Source organism: Ursus maritimus, unplaced genomic scaffold, assembly GCF_017311325.1.
Source record: "Ursus maritimus isolate PB19 unplaced genomic scaffold, ASM1731132v1 scaffold_13, whole genome shotgun sequence".
In the NCBI taxonomy this organism is placed as follows: domain Eukaryota; kingdom Metazoa; phylum Chordata; class Mammalia; order Carnivora; family Ursidae; genus Ursus; species Ursus maritimus.
In genome coordinates, this window is record NW_024423675.1 from 61,835,009 (window position 1) to 61,848,017 (window position 13,009).

At 38.3% G+C, this 13,009-nt stretch overlaps 1 long non-coding RNA gene across 1 annotated transcript in view; it reads left to right on the plus strand.

Moving 5' to 3' along the window:
- LOC103660843 overlaps positions 1 to 13,009 on the plus strand; it is a 102,915-nt gene that overhangs the window by 46,729 nt on the left and 43,177 nt on the right. The window lies entirely within an intron of this gene.

A 13,009-nucleotide genomic window follows, 5' to 3' on the forward strand; every position in this document is an offset into this window, starting at 1 on the left:
GATGACCACCGGTGAGAGAAATAACAGGTGCAAAAGGAGGGAAGGAAAGCAGAGCAACTAAAACTCAGGAAATTGTTAGTCATTCAGTTTGGTAAGAACAGAGGGTGCATGTGGGATTGTCATGGGCAACGAGGCTGGCAAGACAGGAAGGGACCAGATCAAAGAGAGCCTTTATGTTCTATTAAGGACTTTGGACTTTTTACTTTGTACGTAATGGTGAGACAATGAAGGATTTTCAGGGGGAAAGTGACACAATCAGATAGGAGTTTTGATGGATTGTGGCAGCAGAAGTGATGGGATGTGAGACTGGAGGCAGGCAGTCGCAAAGCTCCAGAGGAAGACGATAAGAGAGGGGACCCTGTCGGGTTGAACGACTGCTCATGGGATTATGCCAAAGAGGGTCTGAAGCCACAAAATGGAAGAGCCACCAAACAGAAGGCTTGCATACTACATTTATTTTTTGAAAGGGAGCTGCTCAGGAGAGTCACCTTCCCAGGAACATCTGAACTAGGTTTTGCATAGGAGTAATATAAAGTTTTATTGTGCTTAAGCCACTGAATTTTGGACATGTTGTTTGCTTCCAATTTGGCAATCATTAATAAAGCTGCTATACACATCCATGTTCAGGTTTTTGTGTGAACCTAAGTTTTAGACTCCTTTGGGTTAATATCAAGGAGTGCAATTGCTGGATCATATGTTAAGAGTAGGTTTAGTTTTGTAGAAACCACCAAAATGTTTTCCAAAGTGGCTGCCCGTGTCGCATGCCCACCAGCAATGAGAGTTCTCGTTGCTCCACGTTCTTGTCAGCATTTGGTGTTGTCAGTGTTCTGGATTTTGGCCATCCTAGTAGATGTGCAGTGGTATCTCAGTGGTGTTTTAATTCGCATTTCCCTGATGACATATGATGTGGAACATCTTTCCATACGCTTATTTGCTGTCTGTATATCTTCTTTGGGGAGGTGTCTGTTCGGGTCTTTGGCCTACTTTAAAAATCAGGTTGTTTGTTTTCTTATTGAGTTGTAAGAGGTCTTTGTATATTTTGGATAACAGTCTTTTATCAGATACGTCTTTTGCAAAGATTTTCTCCAGGCTGTGGCTTTTTTTTTTTTTTTCATTTTCTTGACAGTGCCTTTTGCAGAGCAGAAATATTTCATTTTAATGAAGGCCATTATCAATTCTTTCTTTCATGGATTATGCCTTTGGTGTTGTGTTAAAAAGTCATCACCAAGACACCTGGGTGGCTCAGTCAGTTAAGCATCTGCCTTTGGCTCAGGTCATGATCTCAGGGTCTTCGGATTGAGTTCCTCGTCGGGCTCCCTGCTCCACGGGGAGTCTGCTTTTCCCTCTGCCCTTCCTCCCACTCATTCTCTCAATGTCTCTCTTTCAAATAAATAAAATCTTAAAAAAAAAAGTCATCTCCAAACACAAGGTCAACTAGATCTTCTCATGTTATAAGAAAGTTTTATAGTTTTGTGTCTTACATTTAGGTCTTGATCCATTTTAAGTTAAAGAGTGTGCCATCTGTGTCTAGATTCATTTTTGCATGTGGATGTCCAGTTGTTCCAGCACCATTTGCTTAAAAGGCTATCTTTTCTCCATTATGTTGCCCTTGCTCTTTGTCAGGGTCAGGTGACTATCCTTACGTGGGTTTATTTTTGGGTTCTCTATTCTGCTCCATTGACGTATTGTCTATTCTGTTGTCAGTACCGCATTATTTTGATTACTATAGCTTTATAGCAAGTCTTAAGTTGGGTCGTGCCAACTTTGTTCTCCTGTTTTAATACTGTGTTGGCCCTATGGGTCTTTCTCTTTCCATACAAACTTTAGAATCAGTTTGTCGAATCCACAAAATAATTTGCTGGGATTTTGATTGGGATTGCGTTAAATCTGTAGATCAAGTTGGGAAGAACGGATATCTTAACAATATTGAGCTTTCTTATCCGTCAACATGGACTGTCTCTCCATTTATTTAGCTCTTCTTTGATTTTATTCATCAGACTTTGTGGTTTTCCTCATATAGATCTTGTACATATTTTGTTATATTTTTACCTAAATATTTCATTTTGGGGTCTAATGTAAATGGTATTGTGTTTTTAATGTCAAATTCTGCTTGTTAATTGCTGGAATATAGAAAAATAATTGACTTTTATATATTAACCTTGTACCCTGCAAGCTGGCTGTAATCAGTTATTAATTTTAGGACATTTTGGGGGACTCAGATTTTTCTTTCTTTTTAAAAATTTAATTTTTTAATAAGTTTTAAATTTTAATTCCAATATAGTTAACATACATTATTATATTAGTTTCAGGTGTACAATACAACGATTCAACAATTCTGTATATTACTCAGTACTCATCAGGATAAGTGTACTCTTTAATCCCCATCACCTATTTTGCCCATCCCCCCACCCACTTCCCCTCTGGTAATCAATAGTTTGTTCTTTAGAGTTAAGAGTCTATTTCTTGGTTTGTCTCTCTCTTTTTTTCCTTTGTTCATCTGTTTTGTTCTTAAACTCCACATATGAGTGAAATCATATGGTATTTCTCTTTCTCTAACTGACTTATTTCACTTAGCATTATACTCTTCAGTTCCATCCATGTTGCTGCAAATGGCAAAATCTCATTCTTTTTAATGGCTAAATTATATATATATATATTATATATATATATATAATTTAAGTTCTTTTTCTGTTGCTTCATTAGTAGTATATAGAAATGCAAAGGATTTCTGTACATTGATTTTGTATCCTGTGACCTTACTGAATTTGTTTATCAGTTCTAGTAGTTTTTGGTGAAATCTTTAGAGTTTTCTATATATAGTATCATGTTATCTGCAAATAGTGAAAGTTTTATTTGTTCTTTACCACTTTGGATGCCTTTCATTCCTTTTTCTTGTCTGACTGCCATGCCTAGGACTTCCAGTACTATGTTGAATAAAAGTGCTGAGAGTGGACATCTTTGTTTTATTCCTGATCTTAAGGGGAAAACGTTCAGTTTTTTGCCATTGAGTATGATGTTAGCTGTGGGTGTTTCATATACGGCCTTTATTATGATGAGGTATGTTCCCTCTAAACCTATTTTGTTGAGCGTTTTTATCATGAGTGGAGGCACTTTGTCAAATGCTTTTTTTGCATTAACACTATTGAAATGATCATATGGTTTTAATCCTTTCTCTCACCAATGTGATGTATCACACTGATTTGCAAATATTGAACCATCCTTGCATCCCGGGAATAAATTCCACTTAATCATGGTGAATGAGTTTTTTAAATGTAATGTTGGATCCAGTTTGCTATAATGTTTTGTTGAGGATTTTTGCATCTGTGTTTATTAGAGATATTGACCTATAGTTCTTTTTTTGTGTGTCTTTTTTTTTTTTAAGTAGGCTCCATGCCCAGCATGGAGTCCAATGGGGAGCTTGAACTCATGACTCTGAGTTCAAGACCTGAGCTGAGATGAAGAGTTGAACATTTAACTGACTGAACCACCTAGGCACTGCTGGAGTGTCTTTATATGGTTTTGGTATTGGGGCAATGCAGGCCTCATAGGATGAACTTGGAAATTTTCCTTCCTCTTTTATTTGCTGGAATGGTTTGAGAAGAATAGGTATTAAGTCTTCTTCAAATGCTTGGTGCAATTCAACTGTGAAGTCATCTGGTCCTGGACTTTTGTTTGTTGGGAGTTTTTTTTATTACTGTTTCAATTTCATTGCTGGTAATCCGTCTGTTCAAATTTTCTATTTCTTCCTGATTCAATTTTGGAAGGTTTTATGTTTCTAGAAATTTATTCATTTCTTCTAAATTGTCCCATTTGTTGGCATATAATTTTTCATAATATTCTCTTCTTATCCTTTGTATTTCTGTGGCATTGGTGGTTATTTCTCCTCTATGTTTATTTGAGTCATCTCTCTCTCTCTCTCTTTCTCTCTCTCTCAACAAATTTGGCTGAAGTTGTATCAATTTTGTTGATTTTTTTCAAAGAACCAATTTCTGGTTTCATTGGTATCTTCATTGATTTTTTAGTTCATTTAGTTCTATTTCATTTATTTCTGCTCTAATTTTTATTATTTCTTTTCTTCTGCTGGTTTTGGGGTTTTGTTTGTTCTTTTTCTGGCTCCTTTAGGTGTAAAGTTATGTTATTTATTTGAGATTTTTCTTACTTTTTGAGGCAGGCCTGTATTGCTATAACATTTCCTCTTAGAACAGCTTTTGCTGCTTCCCAAAGTTTTTGGACTGTTGTGTTTTCACTTTCATTCATCTCCATGTATTTTTTGATTTCTTTGTTGATCTCTTGGTTGACCCATTCATTGTTTAGTAGCATATTATTTAACCTTCATGTATTTGTGTTCTTTCCAGATTTTTTCTTATGATTGGTTTCTAATTTCATAACATTGTGGTTAGAAAAATGCATGTAATGACTTTGATCTTCAACCCTGAGATCATGACCTGTGCTGAAATCAAGACTCAGGTGCTCAACTGACTGAGCCCCCAGGTGTTCCCTATTACTGGTTTTTGATCTACAGTTACCATTTGGTTTGTATATCACATCTTCTGTGTATAGTAGTTTATATTAAGTTGATAGTCAATGTTTGAACCCATCCTTTACTCCTTTTCTCCCCATGTTTTAGGTATATGGTGTTATACTTTATATCCTTTTGTTTTGTGAGTTCCTTGACTGATTTTTACAGATATAAGGTTATTTTTATTGATTTTGTCCTTCCTACTTGCCTTACTCTTGCTTATGGTCTTTCCTTTCCACTCAAAGAGACTCCTTTAGCATTTCTTGTAGGGTTGGCTTAGTGGTCATGAATTCTTTTAACTGTTTGGGAAATTATTTCTCCTTCTATTCTGAATGATGGTCTTACTAGATAGACTATTCTTGCCTGCAGATTTTTTTTTCCTTTCAGCATTTGGATGTATCATGCCACTCCTTTCTGGCCTGGAAAGTTTCTGCTGAAAAGTCAGCCAATAGCCTTATGTGGTTTCCTTGTATGTAACTGCTTTCTTTTCTTGCTGCTTTTAAAATTCTCTATCACTACTTTGCCATTTTAATTACTATGTGTCATGGTGTGGACCTCCTTGGGTTGATTTTGTTGGGGGATTTCTGTGCCTCCTGGATCTAGATTTCTGTTTCCATCCCCAGATTTGGGAATTTTCAGCTATTATTTTTTTCAAATAAATTTTCTGACCCTTTTCTTTCTCTTCTCCTTCTGGGGTCCCTATAATGTGAATGTTATTATGCTTGATGCTGTCACTAAGTTCCTTAAATCTATTCTCATTTTGCATAATTTTTTTTCTTTCACCTGCTTAGCTTGCTTATTTTCCATTACTCTGTCCTCCAGGCCACTGATTTGTTTTGCTTCATCTATTCTACTATTTATTCCATCTAGTGTATTTTTAATTTCACTTATTGTGTTCTTCATCTCTGATTGGTTCTTTTTTATTTTATTGTTAAGGGTCTCACTGATGTCCTCCACTCTTTTTTTCAAATGCAGTGAGTATCTTTATGATCATTGCTTTGAATTCTTTAATAGGCGTGTTACTTACCTCCATTTTGCTTAGGTCTTTCCCTGTGATTTTATCCTCTTCTTTCATTTGGGACATAATCCTCTGTCTCCTCATTTTGTTTAACTTTCTGTGTCTGTTTCTCTGTGATAGGAAAGACAGCCATGTTCAGGGCAGTATTCAGTCCCTATGGTGGTAACTGGCCAGTCGGCCTGGGGCTTGAGGTGAGTCAGACTGGGCATTGGCCGAAGATGTGGTAGCACCAAACTGCAGGGCACTTTCCTTCTGTTGTACCCTGAGCAGCTTTCATTGGTGGGTGGGGCCTGTGGTCAGACCAGATATCTGCCTCCAGCCCACTGCTGGGGGCTTCATCTGACTGCGGGTATGGTTATCTTTCCTTCACCCCAGGGCAGGAGTCACTTGGAGTGGTGCTGGCCACTGTGGGGGCTGCTTGTACACAGCCAGTCCTGTGGCACTACCGTATATGGGCTCTGGCCAAGAGTGCACCGGAGAGGGTAGATCTGAAGCAGCACAGTTGGGGCCCTGGTGCTGGCAAGCTTTGCTTGCCACCATTCCTCCGTGGGCAGGGCTGTGCAGTGCAGGGACTGAGGTGGGCCATCTAGAGGGGCAGATTGCTGGAAGCAGCCGGGCAGGGAGGATGGGCAGCAGTGCTAGCCAGTTAGGTAGCAATTTCTGCAAGTGGCTGTGTGTTTACACTGGGGGGCAGGGGAAGGAAATGGTGCCTTCCAGTTCCTTTGTTCCTGGGTGAGTTCCCCAGAGGTTTCTGTCCCTCTGGGACACACTCTGACATTAGTAAATACTCTCCTTCGTGTATGGCTTTTCAAACTGCTTCTCCTATGCTGTATCTCCACGGGCTGTTTATAGTGCCAACTATTTAAGGGCAGGGACTCGTTTCCTCTGCCCACTGGCTCTTCCAGAGCCGAGCCCGCTGATTTTTTAAAAAATTCCAGGTTTTAAGTCCCACTGTTTATAAGAACTCACAAAATTCAGTCCCTCTGGTTTTCAAAGCCAAATGTTATAGACATTCATCTTCCCCATGTGGCCCTCCCAGTGTGGGGGTCTGTTTCTCTCCCCTTCCCATGGCATTCCTCCCTCCTGTGGATAGTCCTATGGGTCCATTTATTTTCTGACCACTTCTCTGCCTTTCCAACCATCTTTAATGTGTTATCTTCTCTACATTTATTTGTGGAGTTTATTCTGCCAGTCTTCAGGTCATTTTTGGGTTATTTATACTTATGTGAGTGTTATCTAGCTGTATGCATGGGATGAGGTGAGCCTAGGGTCCTCCTACTGTGCCATCTTCCCCAGAAGTCCGGACTCAGATTTTCTACATAGACAATCATGTCACCTGTGAACAAAGACAGTTTTATTTCTTCATCCCCAGTCTGCATACCTTTCATTTCCTTTTCTTGTCTTATTGCCTTAGTTAGGACTCCCAGTATGATGAAAAGGAATAGTTATAAGGGCATTGCTTTGTGCCTGATCTTAGTGAGAAAGGTTCTAGTTTCTCACTTTGATGTTATCATGTGGCTTTTTATTCCTCAAATTGAAGGTTTCTCCTCTGTTCCTAGTTTACTGAGAGTGGTGTGTCTGTTTGGTTTTTTTTTTAATCACAAATGGGCATATTGAATTTTGTCAAAATCTTTTCCTGAATCTATTGATATAATATTGCGATTTTTCTTTTTTAGCCTGTTGATGTGATGGATTATATTAGTTGGTATCCAAATGTTAAACAAGCTTTGCATACCTGAGTTTAATCTTACTAATTCATGGTAATTACATTTTTTATACATTGTTGGACTCAATTTGCTAATATTTTGTTGTGGATTTTTGCAATTGGGTTTATAAGAGATACTGGTCTGTAATTTTCTTGTAAGGTCTGGGTGGTTTTGATGTTAGAGTAATGTTGGTCTCATAGATGAGTTAGGAAGTATTCCCCCCTTCCTCTGTCATCAGAAGAAATTGTAGAGAATGGTATGATTTTTTTGTTACATGTTTGGTAGAATTCACCAGTGAACCTATGTGGGCCTAGTGCTCTGTTTTGGAAAATTAATCATTATTGATTCAATTTCTTTAACAGATATAGGCCTATACAGACTATTCCTCCTTCACTTTTTAAAAAAAGATTTTATTTATTTATTTGCTGAGCAAGGAGCCTGATGCGGGGCTTGATCCCAGGACCCTGGGATCACGACCTGAGCTGAAGACAGACACTGAACTGACTGAGCCACCCAGGCGTGCCATATTTCCTCCTTCATTTTTAAAAACAGTTTCGTTGGACTTCTTGAATGGCAGCCTTTTCTTTTTTACTTTGAATATACTCATCGTCTTCTGCCTCCATGGTGTCTGATGAGGAATGAGCTGTTAATCTTTTTGAGGAGTACTTGTATATAAGTTATTTTTGTCTTACTGATCTCAAGAGTCTCTCTGCTTCTGTCTCTTGATAGTTTGACTATGATGTGTATAATGGTGGATCTCTTGAGTTTATCCCACATGGAATTCATTGAGTCTTTTGGATGTAAATATTAACATTTTTCATCAAATTGAGGATGTTCTCAGCCATGGTTTCTTTGAATGTTCTTTCTGCACTTTTCTCTTTTCTCTCCTGGGATTCCCATTATGTGTCTGTTAGTATACTTATGGTGTCCCACATGTCTCTGAGGCTCTTTTCATTTCTCTTCATTCATTTTTCTTTCTGTTCCTCAGAGTGGATTCTTCCAATTGAATTAACTTTAATTTCATTGACTCTTTGGCCAGCTCAAGTCTGTTACTGACCCTGTGGTCAATTTTTCATTTCAGTTTTTGAGCTTTTCAACACCAGAATTTCTATTTGGCTCTTTTTAATGATTTCTCACCTCTTGATAGTCATTATTTGGCGAGACATAATTCTCAGACTTTAATTCTTTAGACATGGTTTCCTACAGTTCTTTGTACTTATTTATACTAGTTGATTAATGTCTTTATCCAGTAAATTCAAAATTTGGGCTTTCTCAAGAATAGTTTCTATCAAGTGTTTGTTTTTTCTTTTGCATGGGCCATACTTTCCTATTTTTGTGTATGTTTGTTTGTTTGACATTTGGACAATTTAGAGAATGAAACTGTGGTAACTCTGGATATCAGATTCTTGTTCTACCCCTCCAACCTGGATCTTTTGGTTGCTGTTTGTTGTTGCTGCTGTTTGTCTATTTAACGGCCTTCCTGAGTAAATTCTGTGAAATCTGGATTTTTTGCTGTGTGCTACCTCTGAAGGCCCTGCTCAGTTAGCTTACTTGGTCAGCTAATGATTAGACCGAGATCTCCTTAAATGCCCTGAACTGGTCTTTCACCCTTTGCTAAGGGACTTCTGCGTAGGTTGAGACATGCCTTCAATATTTTGGCAGTTTACAACCTGACTTAGCTTTTTAACTCCTGCTTGTGCAGATCCTCAGGGGCAGCCAGAGAGGAGAAGTTAAGGCCTTCTCAGGTCTTTCTGGGCGTACACACAGCCCTGCAAAGCACCCTACATATATATATATATTCTCAGTAATACTTTGAAGCTTTTTAAATCTCTCTATGGTCATCTCATTCCCCAGGTTTCCATTTCAAGTTTGCTGTTTGCTCCAACAGGTACTTCCGCCTCAGGCAGCTGCAATGTTAAACAATTGCTGATTTTTTTTTTTTTTTTTTTTTTTTTTTTGCAAATGCCCTGGTGTTAGGACTTTTCTCACTGAGCAAGCTCTGAGTCAGTCCAAATAAAGATAAGCCCTGTTAATGGACTTTTCTAGGGAGCTGCCAGACAGGTCAAACATTGACAATTTTCTGGGGATGTGGCTTTTTGGGGAGATCTAAGCCCATTTTGCTCCTTTTTAATGGCTGATAGGCTGCTGGTTTTTTCAGTTACTGTGGTTCTGCGTCTGTTGGTTTTCATGGTTTTCATGGAACTGGGAAGGAGGAGTTGGGAATAGGGCAAGTTAAAATGCCGCAAGGCTTACTGTTGTTACCACTTTTCTCGAATAAATGTTCTTCATTGTTATAAGTTTTTGGTTAATTTCCAGACTTCTTAAATGTTGATTTTTGACAATTTCTGCCTGTGTTCTCCTTGCCCTTGTGGAGGAGATTTCCAGAGGTCCTTACTCCACCGTTCCCGAAGTGTTTCCGCCATAACCAGTAATGTCTGTACTGTGCTGTAATATAATGATGTATTCAGGGCATGTTGAGGAACATTCAGTTCTGGCTCCAGACTGCTGTGCTTTTTGAGGTATCGCTTTTTTCCCTGCCTTTTTCTTATAAATGTTAGCCTATGGGTCTTCCCACAGCAGTCCCTCTTTGCTTGTTAATATGCTACTTCCAGTATGCTGTGGAGTCGATAATCAAATAGCCAAACTGGTTAGCGATAATTTAAAATAGCTTTGGATGGTCCACTGCAATGTGTGTGGACTTTGTGACATAGTGACTGCTTACAAATCATTTTGGCTTTTTCTCTCCCATGTTTCAAAAATGAGGTTTCTAGATATCTGAATTTGGAAGTGAGTTGGCGGTGTCCAACTCATGGGAGAGGGCAGTCCCACAGTACTCCCTGCTGAGTCAGAGTACATCGATACTAATATGCCTAATTCTGGGGAATATGTTTAAGAGGACGTTGAACAAATAGAGGAGTTTCAAGGCAACAGTAACTAGGGTGGAGGGTGAGGAAGCTCTGAAATTATGCCATATGAGGAATAATTGGGAAGAGTGGTGATATTTCATTCTGAGAAAGAAAAAGTTGAAAGAAAGGAAAAACTTATTGGAGTGTAGGATAGGGCTGAGATGGCAATAAAATTATTGTTTTCTTGTATCATACTCATGCCAAATGGCATGATTATGACAAAAAAAACATAGACTATAATGGGACAGATTCTGACTCAGTAGAAGATAAATCTCTAAAAATGAGAACTATCCAACATTGTAATTGACTAAGCATTTATTCACTACAGCCTGGGCCTGGGGAGACAAAATTAAATAAGATAGAATCGCTATTCTAGAGCTGTGCATAAAGTGAAAACCCCATTCTTAGTGATTAAACCAGGACTAAATTACTGTCTGTCAAACATACTGTATTGGATAAAAGACTGGGGTATATGACAGCTAAGGTCCGTTCTAAAACTACCACTTTCAGGGTCTGAGATACCGGTTGGAGTCCACTGGCATCCCTACAGAGCTGGTAGATGAGCTTAAGGCAAGATAAAATATTCAGTATGAGTCTAGAGTCTCCAGGGAATACAATATATTTTTGAACTCTTTGTCTCCCAAGGTCCATCTCTTTATGGTTATCATGTGTGAAGCTGGAGGCAAGTTAACTTTACCTTAGAGTTTTACTGACACCTAGTGGTGAATATGGATATCAATATAATCTAAACTTAGACGACAAAAGGCTAAGTATTTACAAAAATTATAAATGCATATAGTGATAAAAATTTACTCATGCTTTGAACTCTCTTCTCAAAAAAGATTTAAAATTGTTTAAATGTTATCTTCAAGATATTTTTATCCTGAAGTTTCAAACTCTTTAGTATCTTCATAGATTTTATTTATAAGCAAAGTTATAGTGTCATTACTGTCTCTTCTAACTCACATATTGCAGTTTTACTATTTTCATGGTTTATGAAAAACACAAGATACCTAAACTATCAATGGACTAAATTTTAATTACAAATTAATTAGTTCGCATCACTAAACCACAAAGGTAAATATCCTCCAATTCAAAGGGAGAATTACAGGCACTAATTCAGTATCATTAACGGTATTTTTCACTGTAGTGATACCTGATTTGTAACATTCTTGACAAGCCAGGAGAAGGTTGTTTCTGGTTAAATCTGGGAACTTCTGCTAAGAAACAATAGGTGCTAATTGGTCTGTGGGAAAATTAAACCCGTTTGGGCCTGTCCAGAATGCCTTTATGCTAAATAAATTGAGACACATGGCTACGGCTATTGAGCTATAGAATATATATAAAAATTTTCTGTAATTCACCTACAAACAAAATAGAAAAGCATAACGTGCCAAGTTTTTCATAGTAAATGAAGCGTAAGAATATTAAGATTATAGATTTTAAAATGTAGCTGTTGTGTGGCTGATTCATTTTAACAACATGATAAGAAAATGAACATCTTCTAGGATAGAAGTGGGTATCATTAATATTTTGATGGTTATGGTACCATAACATTTTGATATGATATGAAAATGCCACTTGCCCCATCCCCATTATAACTTTCAAAGGAATTATAATCTCCAAATAATTTTTCCTTCTGTAGGTCTTCCACCCTCCCACATTTCAAAACTAAAACACAACGGATAAGCCAGTTCTTTTTTCTAATTACAAAGGCAAACCACCTTATGTGTGGAGAAAGCAAGCCCAGGCTTTGCTCCAGGGTCTGAGCCTCCAGTCCCCACCCTGAGCTGCTCTGAGTGACTTTCCAGGCTGTGCCAATATCCCTCAGCTCAACAGAAGTCAGAATGGCTTGCACGCAATGATGCCTACCCTGGAGGAAATTACTTTGACTTCCCTGACCTATTTTAGTGATATGGGAATTTATCGCTATCAGCGCTGACAGTCTCTATAAGATTATTACATAACATGCATTTTATCACTATTTAGCTTCTATTAGCTTAGTGTTAGTAGAAATAATGGAAAGGAATAGAACTCATAAGAACAGTTTTAGCAAATGCAGGCAAAGCCAATTTAAAGTTTCCATTCAATGTTTTTTGTCCAGATAATATATAACCTGTTTCTCTAAGTTTTCTCAAAGGGACAGTGACCTAACCTCTATTTTTTTTTAAGATTTATTAACTTATTTCTTATTTCTTTTTTTTTTTTTTAAGATTTTTTAAATTTATTTGACAGAGATAGAGACAGCCAGCGAGAGAGGGAACACAAGCAGGGGGAGTGGGAGAGGAAGAAGCAGGCTCACAGTGGAAGAGCCTGATGTGGGGCTCGATCCTATAACGCCGGGATCATGCCCTGAGCCGAAGGCAGACACTTAACTGCTGTGCCACCCAGGCGCCCCTATTAACTTATTTCTGAGAGAGAGAGCGAGAGAGAGAGAGAGAGAGCACGAGCAGGAGGGGCAGAGGGCGAGGGAGAATCTGAAGCAGACTCCCCGCTGAGTGGGGAGCTGGACGTGGGGCTCCACCTCAAGACCCTGAGATTGTGACCTCAGCTGAAGCCAAGACTGTGTCCCCCAGGTGCCCCAGACGTAACCTCTTAATCATTTTTGTTTCTCTCTAACATTGAATAGGATGGCAGTCAAGCTTAACCAATTTCAGTGTGGGGTCTACAGATTTTCATATATTTAAAAAATTGAATTAATTCATGGAATTACAGAGCACAGGTCTGGATGTTTAGTGGAACATCTGCGAAGTGTTTAGTGGATTAGGCTATTGTAGAAGAGGATTAGAATTGTAGAAGATAATCAACCTCTAATCCATTTTGGAAGCGGTCTTAAAATTGTAGGTACTTTAAAATCAAT